The sequence below is a fragment of the Nerophis lumbriciformis genome, linkage group LG07 (assembly GCF_033978685.3).
Source record: "Nerophis lumbriciformis linkage group LG07, RoL_Nlum_v2.1, whole genome shotgun sequence".
Classification (NCBI taxonomy): Eukaryota; Metazoa; Chordata; class Actinopteri; order Syngnathiformes; family Syngnathidae; genus Nerophis; species Nerophis lumbriciformis.
Genome location: NC_084554.2, coordinates 49,733,762 through 49,752,500, shown reverse-complemented (window position 1 = coordinate 49,752,500; position 18,739 = coordinate 49,733,762). Strand labels below are relative to the sequence as shown.

The 18,739-nt window shown below is 39.1% G+C and overlaps 1 protein-coding gene across 1 annotated transcript in view; it reads right to left on the bottom strand.

Moving 5' to 3' along the window:
• vipr1b (vasoactive intestinal peptide receptor 1b) overlaps positions 1-18,144 on the bottom strand; it is a 72,931-nt gene extending 54,787 nt beyond the window's left edge. Inside the window, exons 1-2 of the mRNA XM_061964923.2 lie at positions 18,019-18,144; positions 14,543-14,639 (exon numbers count right to left, since the gene is read on the bottom strand). The gene's annotated coding sequence lies outside the window, so the exon portion shown is untranslated. The remainder of the gene's footprint in view (positions 1-14,542; positions 14,640-18,018) is intronic.
• Between the last annotated feature and the right edge of the window lie 595 nt (positions 18,145-18,739).

The window sequence follows — 18,739 nt, the reverse complement described above, 5'->3', positions numbered from 1 at the left end:
CGCACACTTTACCGACGAAAGCTATGCTACGACAGAGATGGCAAGAATGTGTGGATATCCTGCGACACTCAAAGCAGATGCATTTCCAACGATAAAGTCAAAGAAATCTGCCGCCAGACCCCCATTGAATCTGCCGGAGTGTGTGAGCTATTCAGGGACAAAGGACCTCGGAAGCACGGCAAGCAATGGCAGTATGCAGTTTGTTCCCGCAGACGAGCGAGCTAAACCCCCTGGATGTCTTGGCTCACACCGCTTCTACCGTCCCTTATGCCACCGAAGATGATCAAGAGAAGAATATCGACCCTAGCTTCCCTGGCCTGCTGACATCAACTCCAAAACTGGACAGATCAGCTTTCAGGAAAAGAGAGCGGATGAGGGTATGTCTACAGAATATATTAATTGATGAAAACGTTATTCATTACTCGCGGTTTTACGTAAATTATTATACATAAACTGTGTTTACCAATAATTTAGCTTAAAAACATTACAACACTTAAAAACAAACACATACCAATCGTTGGTTAGAAGGCGATCGCCAAATTCGTCCTCGCTTTCTCCCGTGTCGCTGGCTGTCGTGTCGTTTTCGTCGGTTTCGCTTGCATACGGTTCAAACCGATATGGCTCAATAGCTTCAGTTTCTTCTTCAGTTTCGCTTAAGCCGCTGAAATCCGAGTCTGAATCCGAGCTAATGTCGCTACCTTGCTGTTCTATCCGCCATGTTTGTTTGTATTGGCATCACTATGTGACGTCACAGGAAAATGGACGGGTGTATATAACGATGGTTAAAATCAGGCACTTTGAAGCTTTTTTTTTTAGGGATATTGCGTGATGGGTAAAATCTAGAAAAAAACTTCGAAAAATAAAATAAGCCACTGGGAACTGATTTTTAATGGTTTTAACCCTTCTGAAATTGTGATAATGTTCCCCTTTAACAGTTCATTTGACTCATTTTCATTAATTACTAGTTTCTATGTAACTGTTTTTATATTGTTTTACTTTCTTTCTTATTCAAGAAAATGTTTTTAATTTATTTATCTTATTTAATTTTTTTTTTTTTAAAAGGACCTTATCTTCACCATACTTGGTTGTCCAAATTAGGCATAATAATGTGTTAATTCCACGACTGTATATATCGGTATCGGTTGATATCGGTATCGGTAATTAAAGAGTTGGACAATATCGGAATATCGGATATCGGCAAAAAAGCCATTATCGGACATCCCTACTTAAAATGTTTCAAAAACAAATTCAAGTAATTAAATTGTTGCTTTTAAATGGATTTTTGAAAATGAATGAATTGAATTGTCCCTCTGCTTCTTTGGGTGATGAACATGAGAAGTTATGAATAATGGGTATGAGTTACGAGTAACAAGTTATGAGTAATGATTTACATGTGATTTAGTAGTTTTTTTTATTTTCAATACATTTGTAAAACTCCTTTTTCACACTGTCATTATGGGGTATTGTCTGTTGAATTTTTGGAATAAGGCTGAAACATTACATGTGGAAAAAATACTGGATGCACACTAGAACAGTGGTTTCAAACCAAGTGATAATAACAAAAAATAGGAGGGGTGTGAATCTTTGGGCACTTGATGATTCGTTTCTGATTCGATTCAGAATCGATTCTTGATTCAACACGATCCTTGAGTAATATTTGATGTAATAATTATAATGAAAACTTTTTCGGAACAGGTTACAGGTTAGAAAAGCTCTTTCTGGTTGCTTAGAGATGGCCTATAAATGTTTTTTTTTTAATTCTAATAAAAATTGTTATATATATATATATATATATATATATATATATATATATATATATATATATATATATATATATATATATATATATATATATGATGTTTTTAAATGGATTTTTAAAATGATAAATGAATTTTCCCTCTGCTTCTTTGAGTGATGAACATGATAAGTTACGAGTAATGATTTACATGTGATTTATTAGTTTTTTATTTTTAATACATTTGCAGAACTCCTGGAAAAACTTTTTCACATTGTCATGGTGGGGTATTGTGTGTAGAATTTTGAGGACAAACATTTTGGAATGAGGCCGAAACACAACATGTGGAAAGAGTGAAGCGCTGTGAATACTTAAAATGTTACTAAAAATGTTTCAAAAACAAATTCAAATAATTAAAAAAATACATATATTGTGTTTAAATGGATTTTTGAAAGTGATGAAAGAATTGTCCCTCTGCTTCTTTGGGTGATGAACATGAGAAGTTATGAGTAATGAGTATGAGTATGAGTTCAGAGTTGCGAGTAACGAGTTATGAGTAATGATTTACATGTGATTTATTCGTTTTTTATTTTTAATGGGTGTTGAACATGAGAAGTTATGAGTAATGAGTATGAGTATGAGTTCAGAGTTGCGAGTAACGAGTTATGAGTAATGATTTACATGTGATTTATTCGTTTTTTATTTTTAATACACTTGCAAAACTCCTGAAAAAAAATGTTCACATCGTCATTATGGGGTATTGTGTGTAGAATTTTGAGGACGAACATTTTGGAATAAGGCTGAAACATAACATGTGGGAAGAGTGGAGCGCTGTGAATACTTTCTGGATGCACGCTAGAACAGTTGTTTCAAATTAAGTGATAAGAACAAAAAAAAATAGTAGTGTAAATCTTTTGGCACTTGATTCGATTCAGATTCGATTCAGAACCGATTCTTGAGTTATATTATGATGTAATAACTATAATAAAACCTTTTTCAGGACAGGTTACAGGTTAGAAAAACTCCTTCTGGTTGCTCAGAGATGGCCTAAAAATGTTTCAAAAACAAATTCAAATAAAAATTGTTACACATATATTGTTTTGAAATTTTTGACAAGGATGAATGGATTAACAAACCCCGCTTCCATATGAGTTGGGAAATTGTGTTAGATGTAAATATAAACGGAATACAATGATTTGCAAATCCTTTTCAACCCATATTCAATTGAATATGCTACCAAGACAACATATTTGATGTTCAAACTGATAGACTTTTTTTTGTTGCAAGTAATCATTAACTTTAGAATTTGATGCCAGCAACACGTGACAAAGAAGTTGGGAAAGGTGGCAATAAATACTGATAAAGTTGAGGAACACTTATTCGGAACATCCCACAGGTGAACAGGCAAATTGGGAACAGGTGGGTGCCATGATTGGGTATAAAAGCAGCTTCCATGAAATGCTCAGTCATTCACAAACAAGGATGGGGCGAGGGTCACCACTTTGTCAACAAATGCGTGAGCAAATTGTTTAAAAAAAACCTTTCTCAACCAGCTATTGCAAGGAATTTAGATTTCACCATCTACGGTCCATAATATCATCAAAGGGTTCAGAGAATCTGTAGAAATCACTGTACGTAAGCAGCTAAGCCTGTGACCTTCAATCCCTCAGGCTGTACTGCATCAACAAGCGACATCAGTGTGTAAAGGATATCACCACATGGGCTCAGGAACACTTCAGAAACCCACTGTCAGTAACTACAGTTGGTCGCTACATCTGTAAGTGCAAGTTAAAACTCTCCTATACGAGGCGAAAACCGTTTATCAACAACACCCAGAAACGCCGTCGGCTTCGCTGGGCCTGAGCTCATCTAAGATGGACTGATACAAAGTGGAAAAGTGTTCTGTGGTCTGACGAGTCCACATTTAAAATTGTTTTTGGAAACTGTGGACGTCGTGTCCTCCGGACCAAAGAGGAAAAGAACCATCCGGATTGTTATAGGCGCAAAGTTGAAAAGCCAGCACCTGTGATGGTATGGGGGTGTATTAGTGCCCAAGACATGGGTAACCTACACATCTGTGAAGGCGCCATTAATGCTGAAAGGTACATAAGGGTTTTGGAGCAACATATGTTGCCATCCAAGCAACGTTACCATGGTCGCCCCTGCTTATTTCAGCAAGACAATGCCAAGCCACGTGTTACATCAACGTGGCTTCATAGTAAAAGAGTGCGGGTACTAGACTGGCCTGCCTGTAGTCCAGACCTGTCTCCCATTGAAAATGTGTGGCGCATTATGAAGCCTAAAATAGCACAACGGAGACCCCCGGACTGTTGAACAACTTAAGCTGTACATCAAGCAAGAATGGGAAAGAATTCCACCTGAGAAGCTTAAAAAATGTGTCTCCTCAGTTCCCAAACGTTTATTGAGTGTTGTTAAAAGGAAAGGCCATGTAACACAGTGGTGAACATGCCCTTTCCCAACTACTTTGGCACGTGTTGCAGCCATGAAATTCTAAGTTAATTATTATTTGCAAAAAAAAATAAAGTTTATGAGTTTGAACATCAAATATCTTGTCTTTGTAGTGCATTCAATTGAATATGGGTTGAAAAGGATTTGCAAATCATTGTATTCCGTTTATATTTACATCTAACACAATTTCCCAACTCATATGGAAACGTGGTTTGTAGAATCAGGATGAGTGAGAATCTGGATGTGAATGGATAGTTAGCATGTTATTTCAAATAAAACAAGACGTAAAGTCCTTGTGTCCGTGTTGTTGCTCCGCTGCACTCGAGTGGTGTTTGCTATGCAGGGAAGACGACGATGCAATCAGAGCAGCGATACCGTGGGAAGAGAGGATGGAGACGTCCAATTGAGCGAGAGAGTGTGAGGCGGACAAAAGAAGAAGAAGAAAACAGAATGATTAAAGGATGCATCATGCACCTCTGCAGCGTGACGCATCTTCGAATATTGTGTCCATAACTTGTAGAGAGAAATGTGAGCAGCACTAGAAGGACGACTCCCCTCAGGCCTTGTGGATCTTCTTTATCCACCCACTCTTATCTTTGGACAGGTCTGCCTAAGGTCCACAAAGACCACTTGGGACACCATCAGTGTACCCTAAAACTTCAACTGTGGCCTTAATTGGGTGGGTGGGTGGGGGGGTGTATTAGTGCCCAAGGCATGGGTAACTTACACATCTGTGAAGGCACCATTAATGCTGAACGGTACATACAGGTTTTGGAGCAACATATGTTGCCATCCAAGCAACGTTGTCATGGACACCCCTGCTTATTTCAGCAAGACAATGCCAAGCCACGTGTTACAACAGCGTGACTTCAAAGCAAAAGAGTGCGGGTACTACACTGGCCTGCCTGTAGTCCAGACCTGTCTTCCATTGAAAACGTGTGACGCATTATGAAGCCTAAAATACCACAACGGAGACACCGGACTACCTACTCAGTGGCCTAGTGGTTAAAGTGTTCTTCCTGAGATCGGGAGGTCGTGAGTTCAAACCCTGGCCGAGTCATACCAAAAACTATAAAAATGGGACCCATTACCTCCCTGCTTAGCACTCATCATCAAGGGTCGGAATTGGGGGTTAAATCACCCAAAATTATTCCCGGGCGCGGCCACTGCTGCTGCTCACTGCTCCCCTCACCTCCCAGGGTGTGATCAAGGGTGATGGGTCAAATGCAGAGAATAATTTCACCACACCTCGTGTGTGTGTGACAATCATTGGTACTTTAACTTTAACTTTGAACAACTTAAGCTGTACATCAAGCAAGAATGGGAAAGAATTCCACTTCAAAAATGTGTCTCCTCAGTTCCCAAGCGTTTACTGAGTGTTGTTAAAAGGAAAGGCCATGTAACACAGTGGCTCTGTGACAACTTTTTTGCAATGTGTTGCTGCCATTAAATTCTAAGTTAATGATTATTTTCACCAAAACAAATGAAGTTTCTCAGTTCAAACATTAAATATCTTGTCTTTGCAGTCTATTCAATTGAATATAAGTTGAAAAGGATTTGCAAAATGATTGTATTCTGTTTTTATTTACGAATTACACAACGTGACAACTTCACTGCTTTTGGGTTTTGTAGTAGTCCACGGGTGCGTGTATGGTCCATAAGCCTGGAGGTCGCTCCACTCGGCGTTCTCAGGAACAGAGTCAACATCCCAGGTGTCTTTGAAGAATGGGGAGGGGGTATTTCAGGGCCTTTTCCACTGCACTGGTCTCGCTGGGGTGTTTACAGCACAAAGCCGTCGCAGAGGGAGGCGAATTGTAGATAAGGATTGTTTTTGTTAGGCGAGCAAACACATTCCGATGGTTTGTCTGATCTAGTTGTCCATTCTGAGTCTTAAATTGATCATAAGTTCGTCTTGCATTGTGAAAAGCTTCTCCGAGATGTTGGTCAATTTCCGATTAACTTCACCAAAGTATTGAGTGTTCACAGCTCTGCCCAACCCATCCATCATGACCGGCATTCTTTGGGCTCCTTGAACGACTGCCTTCGTCTTTCGAATTTGTTCGTAAAGACAAGACGAAAAGCAGAAGCAGAGCAGGAGAGATAGGAGAGGCCAGAGGAGAATTTGGCAAGGAATGACATCGTTACGCTCGCACGTATCACACGTGTTAGCTTTGTGTGTTGTTAGCTAATGACAGTGTTTGCTTCAAAGTAGGGCTGGGCGATATATCGATATACTCGATATATCGCGGGTTTGTCTCTGTGCGATATAGAAAATGACTATATCGTGATATTCTCACGCAGTTGCTTTTAGCTGCGGGCATTACACTACAGGCTCTTCTCACTCTTTCTTGTCTCTCCTTCTCACAGAGACATAAAACAAGCGCACCTTCTTACATACGTCACATACATATACGCCCTTGCGGAGGAGAGAGGTAGTGGCATGGGTAACGTTAGCTGTGGTGCGAGTGGCAATGCGCGAGAAAGAAGGTGCGAATCTGGTAACAAATGAAGGAACAATTAATTCCCAAGAAAAACAGCAGGGGGTCCATCGTCTGGCGGTGGTTTGGCTTCAAGCGGAAAGATGTCGAACAGACAACCGTAATATGTCAAGTGTGGGGCAAAAGCGTTAATACAAAAAGTAGCATAACTGCTAATATGTAGCGTCATTTGAAAAGTTGCCTGCAAGAGAATGAAGAGTGCTTGAAACTCCGCATGTCAACATCTCCGTTCGGTGCCACACCCACAAAATGCCGAGGCAACCATTTCCACATCAACACCGTATGAAAAAAACAGTCAAGAACAGAAGGAGATTATGTCCGCAGGAACTTACCACACAGCGAAGGACATACACTATTTGATTTCCTATTATGCAGCTCATTTTTATTTGACACTTATTGTCGGAGTCTTGTTCACGAGTGAGGGAAGAGTGGATCATGAGATCGTGAGATCGACAGGCGGATCGGTGCGGCATCTTCAGTAATGCGGACGCTGTATCGATCCGTTGTGGTGAAGAAGGAGCTGAGCCGGAAGGCAAAGCTCTCAATTTACCGGTCGATCTACGTTCCCATCCTTACCTATGGTCATGAGCTTTGGGTTATGACCGAAAGGACAAGATCACGGGTACAAGCGGCCGAAATGAGTTTCCTCCGCCGGGTGGCAGGGCTCTCCCTTAGAGATAGGGTGAGAAGCTCTGTCATCCGGGGGGAGCTCAAAGTAAAGCCGCTGCTCCTCCACATCGAGAGGAGCCAGATGAGGTGGTTCGGGCATCTGGTCAGGATGCCACCCGATCGCCTCCCTCGGGAGGTGTTTAGGGCACGTCCGACCGGTAGGAGGCCACGGGGAAGACCCAGGACACGCTGGGAAGACTATGTCTCCCGGCTGGCCTGGGAACGCCTCGGGATCCCCCGGGAGGAGCTGGACGAAGTGGCTGGGGAGAGGGAAGTCTGGGCTTCCCTGCTTAGGCTGCTGCCCCCGCGACCCGACCTCGGATAAGCGGAAGAAGATGGATGGATGGATGGATGGATGACTTATTGAAATATTATGTGACATCATGCACAAAAGTGCACTTTATTTGTTTTAAACTATTGTAGTGGCGTTCTGTACAATTTTGTGTTGTTTTGATATGTCATCTTAGTGACATCATGCACAAAAGTGCACTCATAGCTTGTTTTAAAATGTCTCTGACAATCTTGCACTTTCGGTTTTGGAAACGACATGAACGTTTGTGCCACTGCTTAATAACTGTTTAATAAATACACTTTTGGTCAATTGACTTAGTTGTGATTTCCCTCTCTGCATGAACGTTTAAAAGTAGCATATATTAATGCAGTGTGAAGAAGAATGTTTTAATGTAGACACATAGAATCATCATACTGCTGTGATTATATGCATCAAGTGTTCATTCAAGGTTAAGGCAAAATATGGAGATATATATCGTGTATCGTGACATGGCCTAAAAATATCGAGATATTAAAAAAAGGCCATATCGCCCAGCCCTTAGTATAATAATAAAGTACAATAAGGTTTATTCATCAACAGGGAGAAACATCACATATTGGAAAAGGAGTAGGAAGAAGCAGAGCTTACTTCATACGACCACTTCTGCATGTTTAACACTTTGTATACTTTTTACTTAACATGTACCGTATTTTCCGCACTATAAGGCGCACCGGATTATAAGGCGCACCTTTAATGAATGGCCTATTTTAAAACTGTGTTCATATATAAGGCGCTCTGCATTATAAGGTGCGACACATTATAAGGCGCACAGAATAGACGCTACAGTAGAGGCTGGGGTTACGTTATGCATCCCGTAGTTGCGAGACCTGTTGTGGCTCAATATTGATCCATATATAGGGCGCACCGGATTATAAGGCGCACTGTTAGCTTTTGAGAAAATTTGAGGTTTTTAGGTGCGCCTTATAGTGCGGAAAATACGGTAAATATTTTTACCGTCGTTTTGAAATGTAATCTATTATTCAGTCAATAATCATGATCGAAGAGAAAAATAGAATTCTATTCTAAAAATGTAATCTATTATTCAGTCAATATTCTATTCTAAAAATGTACTCTATTAAAGCTTCCCATCTACTAGACCAGTGGTTCTCAACCTCTTTTCAGTGATGTACCCCCTGTGAATTTTTTTTTAATTCAAGTACCCCCTAATCAGAGCAAAGCATTTTTGGTTGAAAAAAAGAGATAAAGAAGTCAAATACAGCACTTTGTCATCAGTTTCTGATTTATTAAATTGTATAACAGTGCAAAATATTGCTCATTTGTAGTGGTCTTTCTTGAACTATTTGGAAAAAAAGATAGGTTTTTATTAGAGATGTTATCAGCCGATAAATGCGTTAAAATGTAATATCGGAAATTATCGGTATCGTTTTTTTTTTTTATCGGTATCGTTTTTTTGTTTTTTTTAGTATGTTTTATTAAATCAACATAAAAAAACACAAGATACACTTACAATTAGTGCACCAACCCAAAAAACCTCACTCCCCTATTCACACTCATTCACACAAAAGGGTTGTTTCTTTCTGTTATTAATATTCTGGTTCCTACATTATATATCAATATATATCAATACAGTCTGCAAGGGATACAGTCCGTAAGCACACATGATTGTGCGTGCTGCTGGTCCACTAATAGTACTAACCTTTAACAGTTAATGAAAATTAGTCAAATTAATTAGTAGTTTCTATGTAACTGTTTTTATATTGTTTTACTTTCTTTTTCAATCAAAAAAATGTTTTTAATTTATTTATCTTATTTTATACATTTTAAAAAAAAGTACCTTATCTTCACCATACCAGGTTGTCCAAATTAGGCATACCGGTAATAATGTGTTAATTCCACGACTGCATATATCGGTTGATATCGGTATCGGTTGATATCGGTATCAGTAATTAAAGAGTGGACAATATCGGAATATCGGCAAAAAGCCATTATCGGACATCCCTAGTTTTGTATTTATATTTATGAAGGATTTTTGAATTGTTGCTATTTTTAGAATATTTTAAAAAAATCTCACATACCCCTTGGCATACCTTCAAGTACCCCCAGGGGTACGCGTACCCCCATTTGAGAACCACTGTACTAGACGACGGGTACTCTCTGCAGTTAAGTGAGTGTATTTGTTTGTTTCATTGGTGACAACACTTTCAGTCGATGGACGTGATTAGCGCTCGGGTACGTCAAGTCCTCATTTTGTCTTTCTTTAGCGTGGGAGAGCACAGTTGTCGGTGCAATCACCAAAGGATGCTGAACATCTCAGCGGGTTATTGATTTGGTGCCATCATTGCTGACCTCCCAGTCGCTCAAAGAGCAGCAGGAGCCGAAAGGATTCCTGCACGGTGGACACCTCCTCCATTTTGTGTCCACATGGATTTGTGTCTCCCACAAGGCGGGAAAAAAAAAAGTTTTTGTTTTTTTTCACCGTCTCTATCATCAAAACAGCAAGAACCAACTGAATTGTGCACAGGTGGACTCTAATGAAGCTGTAGCAACATGTCAAGGATGCTCAGTTGAAACTGGAATCCCCTGAGCTCACTTTTCAGCTTCACGGCAAAGGTTGTCAATACTTATGTACCGGTACAAAAACCCAAAAGCAGTGAAGTTGTCACGTTGTGTAAATGGTAAATAAAAACAGAATACGATGATTTGCAAATCCTTTTCAACTTATATTCAATTGAATAGACTGCAAAGACAAGATATTTAACGTTCACACTGGAAAACTTTGTTATTTTTTGCAAATATTAGCTCATTTGGAATTGGATGCCTGCAACATGTTTCAAAAAAGCTGGCACAAGTGGCAAAAAAAGACTGAGAAAGTTGAGGAATGCTCATCAAACACTTATTTGGAACATCCCACAGGTGAACGGGCTAATTGGGAACAGGTGGGTGCCATGATTGGGTCTAAAAGCAGCTTCCAAGAAATGCTCAGTCATTCACAAACAAGGACGGGGCGAGGGTCACCACTTTGTCAACAAACGCGTGAGCAAACTGTCCAACAGTTTAAGAACAACATTTCTCAACCAGCTATTGCAAGGAATTTAGGGATTTCACCATCTACGGTCCGTAATATCATCAAAAGGTTCAGGGAATCTGGAGAAATCACTGCATGTAAGCGGTAAGGCCGTAAACCAACATTGAATGCCCGTGACCTTGGATCTCTCGGGCGGTACTGCATCAAAAAGCGACATCAGTGTGTAAAGGATATCACCACATGGGCTCAGGAACACTTCAGAAAACCCCTGTCAGTAATTACAGTTCCTCGCTACATCTGTAAATGCAAGTTAAAACATTACTATGCAAAGCGAAAGCCATTTACCAACAACACCCAGAAACGCGGCCGGCTTCGCTGCACCCGAGTTCATCTAAGATGGACTGATGCAAAGTGGAAAAGTGTTCTGTGGTCTGACGTGCCAACTTCACTGGTTTTGCACATGTGATTTATTAGTTTTTTTTATTTTTAATACATTTGCAAAAATCTCAAAACTAAATCTTTACACATTGTCATTAATTTTGAGGACAAAAATTAACTGATTCCATTTTGGAATAAAGCTGTAACTTAAAGAAAATGTGGCAAATGTGACGCTTTACTAGGGCTGTGAATCTTTGGGTGTCCTACGATTCGATTCAATATCGATTCTTGGGGTCACGATTCGATTCAAAATCTTTTTCTTTTTTTTTTTTCAATTCAACACGATTCTCGATTCAAAAATGATTCTCTATTCATTCAATACATAGGATTTCAGCAGGATCTACCCCAGTCTGCTGACATGCAAGCAGAGTAGTAGATTTTTGTAAAAAGCTTTTGTAATTGTAAAGGACAATGTTTTATCAACTGATTGCAATAATGTACATTTGTTTTAACTATTAAATGAACCAAAAATATGACTTATTTTATCTTTGTGAAAATATTGGACACAGTGTGTTGTCAAGCTTATGAGATGCGATGCAAGTGTAAGCCACTGTGACACTATTGTTCTTTTTTTTTTATAAATGTCTAATGATAATGTCAATGAGGGATTTTTAATCACTACTATGTTGAAATTGTAACTAATATTGATACTGTTGTTGATAATATTCATTTTTGTTTCACTACTTTTGGTTTGTTCTGTGTGGTGTTTGTGTCTCCTCTCAATTGCTCTGTTTATTGCAGTTCTGAGTGTTGCTGGGTCGGGTTTGGTTTTGGAATTGGATTGCATTGTTATGGTATTGCTGTGTATTGTTTTGTTGGATTGATTAATTAAAAAAAAAAAAAATATATATATATATATATATATATATATATATATTTTTTTTTTTTTTTAAATAAATAAACTTTAAAAAAAAAATCTATTTAAAAAAAAATGAGAATCGATTCTGAATCGCACAACGTGAGAATCGCCATTCGAATTCGAATCGATTTTTTCCCACACCCCTATGCTCTACTGTTAATGTTGACAGCAGTTTTTAATTAAGTTTTAGTCATATTTTAATCACGTAAATTAATTTAGTTTTGGTCGACTAAATTCCTCAACATTTTAGTTAACTAAAATTACAGTCAATTTTGTCGACTCAAATATAAAGTATAAGTGAAGTGAATTATATAGCGCTTTTCTCAAGTGACTCAAAGCGCTTTGCATTATGAAACCCAATATCTAAGTTACATTTTCAAACCAGTGTGGGCGGCACTGGGAGCAGGTGGGTAAAGTGTCTTGCCCAAGGACACAACGGCAGCGACGAAGATGGCGGAAGCGGGGATCGAACCTGCAACCCTCAAGTTGCTGGCACGGCCGCTCTACCAACCGAGCTATACCGCCCGGTCAAAAACTAAATTCCCATCAGGACCTGCACTACATGAATATTCCAATAAATACAATTAACACTGACCTTATTGTGTGTTGTTGTTTTAGCTGAAATGTAGCAATTTTTTCAAATGTTGAGAAATACATGACTAAAATGGCCACATGAAAAAACTAACTAGTTTTATTCTAGTTTGGCGGACAAGCTTGCCTATATGTACTACAAAAGTATTGGTAGAGTAAGCCAGTGTTTTTCAACCTTTTTTGAGCCAAGGCACATTTTTTGCGTTGAAAAAATCCAGAGGCACACCACCAGCAGGAATCATTAAAAAAACGAAACTCAGCTGACAGTCAAAAGTCGTTGTCGCAATTGTTGAATATGACTTTAAAGCATAACCAGGCATGCATCACTATAGCTCTTGTCTCAAAGTAGGTGTACTGTCACCACCTGTCACATCACACCCTGACTTATTTGGAGTTTTTTTGCTGTTTTCCTGTGTGTAGTGTTTTACTTCTTGTCTTGCGCTCCTATTTTGGTGGCTTTTCCTCTTTTGTTGGTATTTTCCTGTAGCAGTTTCATGTCTTCCTTTGAGCGATATTTCCCGCATCTACTTTGTTTTAGCAATCAAGAATAATTTCTGTTGTTTTGATCCTTCTTTGTGGGGACATTGTTGATTGTCATGTCATGTTCGGATGTACATTGTGGACGCCGTCTTTGCTCCACAGTAAGTCTTTGCTGTCGTCCAGCATTCTGTTTTCGTTTACTTTGTAGCCAGTTCAGTTTTAGTTTTGTTCTGCATAGCATTCCCTAAGCTTCAATGCCTCTTCTTAGGGCAGTGTTTTTCAACCACTGTGCCGCGGCACACTAGTGTGCAGTGAGATACAGTCTGGTGTGCCGTGGGAGATTATCTAATTTCACATATTTGGGCTAAAAACATTTTTTGCAAACCAGTAATTATAGTCTGCAAATGATGTGTTGTTGTTGAGTGTCAGTGCTGTCCAGAGCTCGGCAGAGTAACCGTGTAATACTCTTCCATATCAGTAGGTGGCAGCCGGTAGCTAATTGCTTTGTAAAGGCAGGTAAAAAGGTGTCTTATGCTTAAACCAAAAATAAACAAAAGGTGAATGCCGCTAAGAAAAGGCATTGAAGCTTAGGGAAGGCTATGCAGAAGGAAAGTAAAACTGAACTGGCTACATAGTAAACAAAAACAGAATGCTGGACGACAGCAAAGACTTACTGTGGAGCAAAGACGGCGTCCACAATGGACATCCGAACATGACATGACTATCAACAATGTCCCCACAAAGGATAAAAACAACTGAAATATTCTTGATTGCTAAAACAAAGTAGATGCGGGAAATATAAGACATGAAACTGCTACAGGAAAATACCAGAAAAAGAGAAAAAGCCACCAAAATAGGAGCGCAAGACAAGAAGTAAAACACTACACACAGGAAAACAGCAAAAACTCCAAATAAGTCAGGGGCTGATGTGACAGGTGGTGACAGTACACCTACTTTGAGACAAGAGTTATAGTGATGCATGCTTGGTTATGGTTTAAATTCATATCCAACAATTGCGACAACGACTTTTTACTGTCAACTGAGTTTATGATTTCTGTTGGTGGTGTGCCTCCGGATTTTTTCAATGCAAAAAATGTGCCTTGGCTCAAAAAAGGTTGAAAAACACTGTCTTTAGGGCACTCACCTTTTGTTTATTTTTGGTTTAAGCATTAGATACCTTTTTACCTGCACGCTGTTTCCCACATCTACAAGCAATTAGCTACCTGATATGGAAGAGTATTACACGGTTACTCTGCCGAGCTCTAGACAGCACCGACATTCAACAACAACACATCATTTGCAGACTATAATTACTGGTTTGCGAAAAATATTTTTAACCCAAATAGGTGAAATTAGATCATCTCCCCCGGCACACCAGTGAAAAACACTGGAGTAAGCAGTCTTGCTCCTTCTCTACTTTCTTTAATAGTAACAGGAATTCAGTACAGTATGAGTCATTTGGAAATATTAGTTTAGTCCTACTTACCGTTGCGTAGATGTCCTGATGATTAGCCTGCAGATGGCGCTCTTTTAGTTGGTTGTGTTTTCACCGGAGAAAATGGCGCAGCATGGTTGTCGTCGACCTTGCAAAGGTAAAACATGGTAATGGTGTGTAACAACATTGTAGGGATGTAGCGTTATGCAAATTTTATATACTTATTTTGACCAAAATTATCACGGTTATAATTAGGGTTGTACGGTACACTGGTATTAGTATAGTACCGCGATACTAATGAATCATTTTTGGTATTATAACGCCTCTGAAAAGTAGCGGGGCATGTTCGGCAGCGCACACACACACAAGGAGTACTTACAAGTAGACAGAGTGTGTAGACAGAAAAAGGGAGAATGGATGTATTTTGGCTTTAAAAGTAAAGATAAAGGTGAAGTTATAACACTGAAACGCCCTCAGGAAGAGCTGCTTTAAGACATGGCTAGCTAGCAAGCCGCTAAAGTCCAGCCGCCGTCGGCAGTGTTGTAGCTACTTCTAAATCACTAATCCTTGTCTCCATGGCAACATATAAAGTAAGTTTCTTACAAGTATCATTATCACTGCAGGACGAGGAACAGCTAAACACGCTTCACTACACACCGTAGCTCACCGGCGTCAAAATGTAAACAAACGCCACTGGTGGAACTACACCTGACATCCACTATAATGATATCAAGTACAGGAGCGATATTACTATGATTCTGTCGATATTTTTTGGCATCACAACATCTGCCGTTTAAAAAAAAAATTATATTATGTTTATAAACTCAGGAAATACGTCTCTGGACACATAAGGACTTTGACTATAACCAATGTATGATCCTGAAACGACTTGGTATCGGATTGATACCCAAATTTGTGGTATCATCCAAAACTAATGTAAACAACAGAAGACTAAGTGATTATTACATTTTAGCAGAAGTGTAGATATGACATGTTAAAAGAGAAAGTAAGCAGATATTAACAGTAAATTAACAAGTAGATTAATCATTCATTTTCTGCCACTTTTGACAAAATAATAGAATGGAAAATGACACAATATGTTACTGCATACGTCAGCAGACCAGTGTTTCCCACACATTCATTTATTTGTGGCGGCCCGCCACGAAAGAATTACGTCCGCCACAAATGGATTTTTCGGCTTTTGACTCGCTCGACCGCTCATAAAAGCAATGGGACTCTGTCTGTGAATGTACCTTGTAGTTACAACTCCGGTGCAGTAGGGGCGGTAGCCTACTATGCATTGTAACTCCGCCAATAGCACTTAATTCACCTGGTGGGCCAGAAGAAGAAGAAGAAGAAGAAGAAGAAGACGGCGGAGTAAAAGAACGGACCGACCGGATCAAAATACGAGGGTAATATAGGTTGTAGGTAGATAAGTTATAGCTGCATCGCTCGCGGCTCGTCATATATTTAACGTTAATCCGCGATTTCACCGAGCGTTTCACTGACGGTGAGCAGCCTGACGCTGCTTCATTAACACCGCCGCTGTTGTCACGTCACGTGTTACAATACCGACGAGCTAACGTGTCCAGGTTATAACCCTGTTGTCAATAAACACACGTGGAGACGGTGCTTCAGATACTGCATTAATAATGAAGCTAAATTGTCCACTGTCCACTGCAGCATGTGAATGCAATGAAAATAATAAAATCTGAGCCAACCAGCTGTTAAAATGTTGTCCAGGTTAATGTTTTGGCCATTAAAGGCCCTTCATTTCAAGATTTCAACTGTGATCGGGCTTTAAACAGGTGGCTGACCTGTTCAGATGGGTGTAACTCAGGGGTGCTCACACTTTTTCTGCAGGCGAGCTACTTTTCAATTGATCAAGTCGTGGGGATCTACCTCATTCATATGTATAATTTATATTTACTTATTTATGAAATATATGTTTTTGTTAACAAGTTAAAGGTGTTTAATGATAATGCAAGCATGTTTAACACATATAGTTAATATTGTTAATAAATTAAAGGTGTTTAATGATAATACAAGTATGTTTAATACATATAGTTAATATTGTTAACAACTTAAAGGTGTTTAATGACAATACAAGCATGTTTAACACATATAGTTAATATTGTTAACAAGTTAAAGGTGTTTAAAGATAATACAAGCATGTTTAACAAATATAGATTCCTTTCTTTCATGAAGACAAGAATATAAGTTGGTGTATTACCTGATTGTGATGACTTGCATTGATTGGAATCAGACAGTGGTGCTGATAACGTCCGCATTTTCGAATGGAGGAGAAAAAAAGTCCTCCTTTCTGTCCAATACCACATGAAAGTGGTTGGTTTTTGGCATCTTATTTGTCCAGCTTCTGTACTCCTTTGTATACACTTTACAAGAAATATATTGTCGGCAAACTCCGTAGCTTGCTAGCTTGTGCACGCCAGCTTTCTGAGACTCTTATTTTGTTAGCGCAACTGTGCAGTCGGTCTTTGGAGTTTTGACAGGTACGGCGCCAGAGTCTGTTGAAATAAAGTGTTTCTCGCCTTCCTGTCGGTAATTTAAATGAGCTAAATATGTACATAAAGTATTGTACTTATATTCCAACTCCGCGTTCTTCTTGGTCATCGCCGCTGCCGCCGTCACCCCCCGCCCCCTGACCACACCACCACAAATAGATGCCTGTCCTGTGGGAAACACTGCAGACTAATTAGGAGCCTTTGTTTGTTTACTTACTACTAAAAGACAAGTTGTCTAGTATGTTCACATTTTATTTTCAAAAGTGCAATAATAAACATGTTTAATGTACCCTAAGATTTTTTTGTTAAAATAAAGCCAATAATGCCATTTTTTGTGGTCCCCTTCATTTAGAAAAGTACCGAAAAGTATCGAAATAACTTTAGTACCGGTACCAAAATATTGGTATCGGGACAACACTAGTTATAATTAATATTGCGGTATTGTTGAATGTTAACATAACTAAAATAAAGACACCCTGTTAGAAAAAACACTATTGTGTTACATGCTTCACTTAAGTGTTTTAGTCTTAGTATCTGTTTCAATAGCTAAACCTGTATTGTTGTACTGTAAATATGTTTGTAGTGTAGCATTTTAAGATGTATCTGAATGAAAAGTGCGCAAAAATAACATATATTCTAATTAAATATCACTTGCGGCGGGCAACGCGTCTGTCCTACTCTGTTCAGCGGTATTTGAACGCACCATAAAAACACCTGTCTCTTTTCCACCGAGGAGAGATCGATCGTCATTAATCGTTCTAAGAGAGCACAGCTTGTAGGTTCAATGTTCACAACTGGGTAGATTAGTTGCTCAGAAACTAATGTGTTTATGGAAGTTAATGTTGTTAATAACAAGAAAATACCTGGCGTGTCTCTTGTTTTAATGTTAGCATTTAAGCTAGCGAGCTGGCACCAGTCAGTCCGCCGTGAGTTTATCAAAGTGCAGTTCTCTATCTCCCTTTTTTTTTTTTAATAATTTTCATTTAAAATGGTGGTACTAACCGCCGGGGGTTTTGCCGCCGTCGTCATTATTGGGGTTTATCGTTACATCCCGACAATACAGTCTTCTTTCCCGGTGAAAAATCCAAACGCCGTGTCTTACAAAGACAGCAGTTCTGATTGGATAGTTTCTAACGTGTGCCCACCTAAAGAAGAACTGAAATATGATTGGATTTCGTCTACGCCAAAATGTTTGTCTCGTTTTCATTGGTCAACTAAATTGTCATTTAATATCCTCATTGATTGGATGGCTTCTTAACTTGTCCCGCCCACCTTAAGAAGAAATGAAATATGATTGGATTTCGTCCACGCCAAAATTGTTGTCGCGTTTTCATTGGTCAACTAAATTGTCATTTAATATCCTCATTGATTGGATGGGTTCCTAACTTGTCCCGCCCACCTGAAGAAGAAATTAAATATGATTGGACTTCATCCACGACAAATTTATTGTCGCGTTTTCATTGGTCGACTAAATTGTCAATTAATATCCTTATTGTTTTCGTCGACGTGCACTTGTCGTGATTCCTTATCGTTCTATTTTAGTCGGGTGAAAATAGGTCGTTAACGATAACTAAGACGACATTTTTAGTCAACAAAGTTCACACTTTTGCTGTATTAATATATGTTTTATGAACTCATTGATGTGACGTCACACTAGGACGGTGGTCAGCAACCCGCGGCTCTTTAGTGGCGCCCTGAAGTATTTTTAAAAAAGGATTATAAA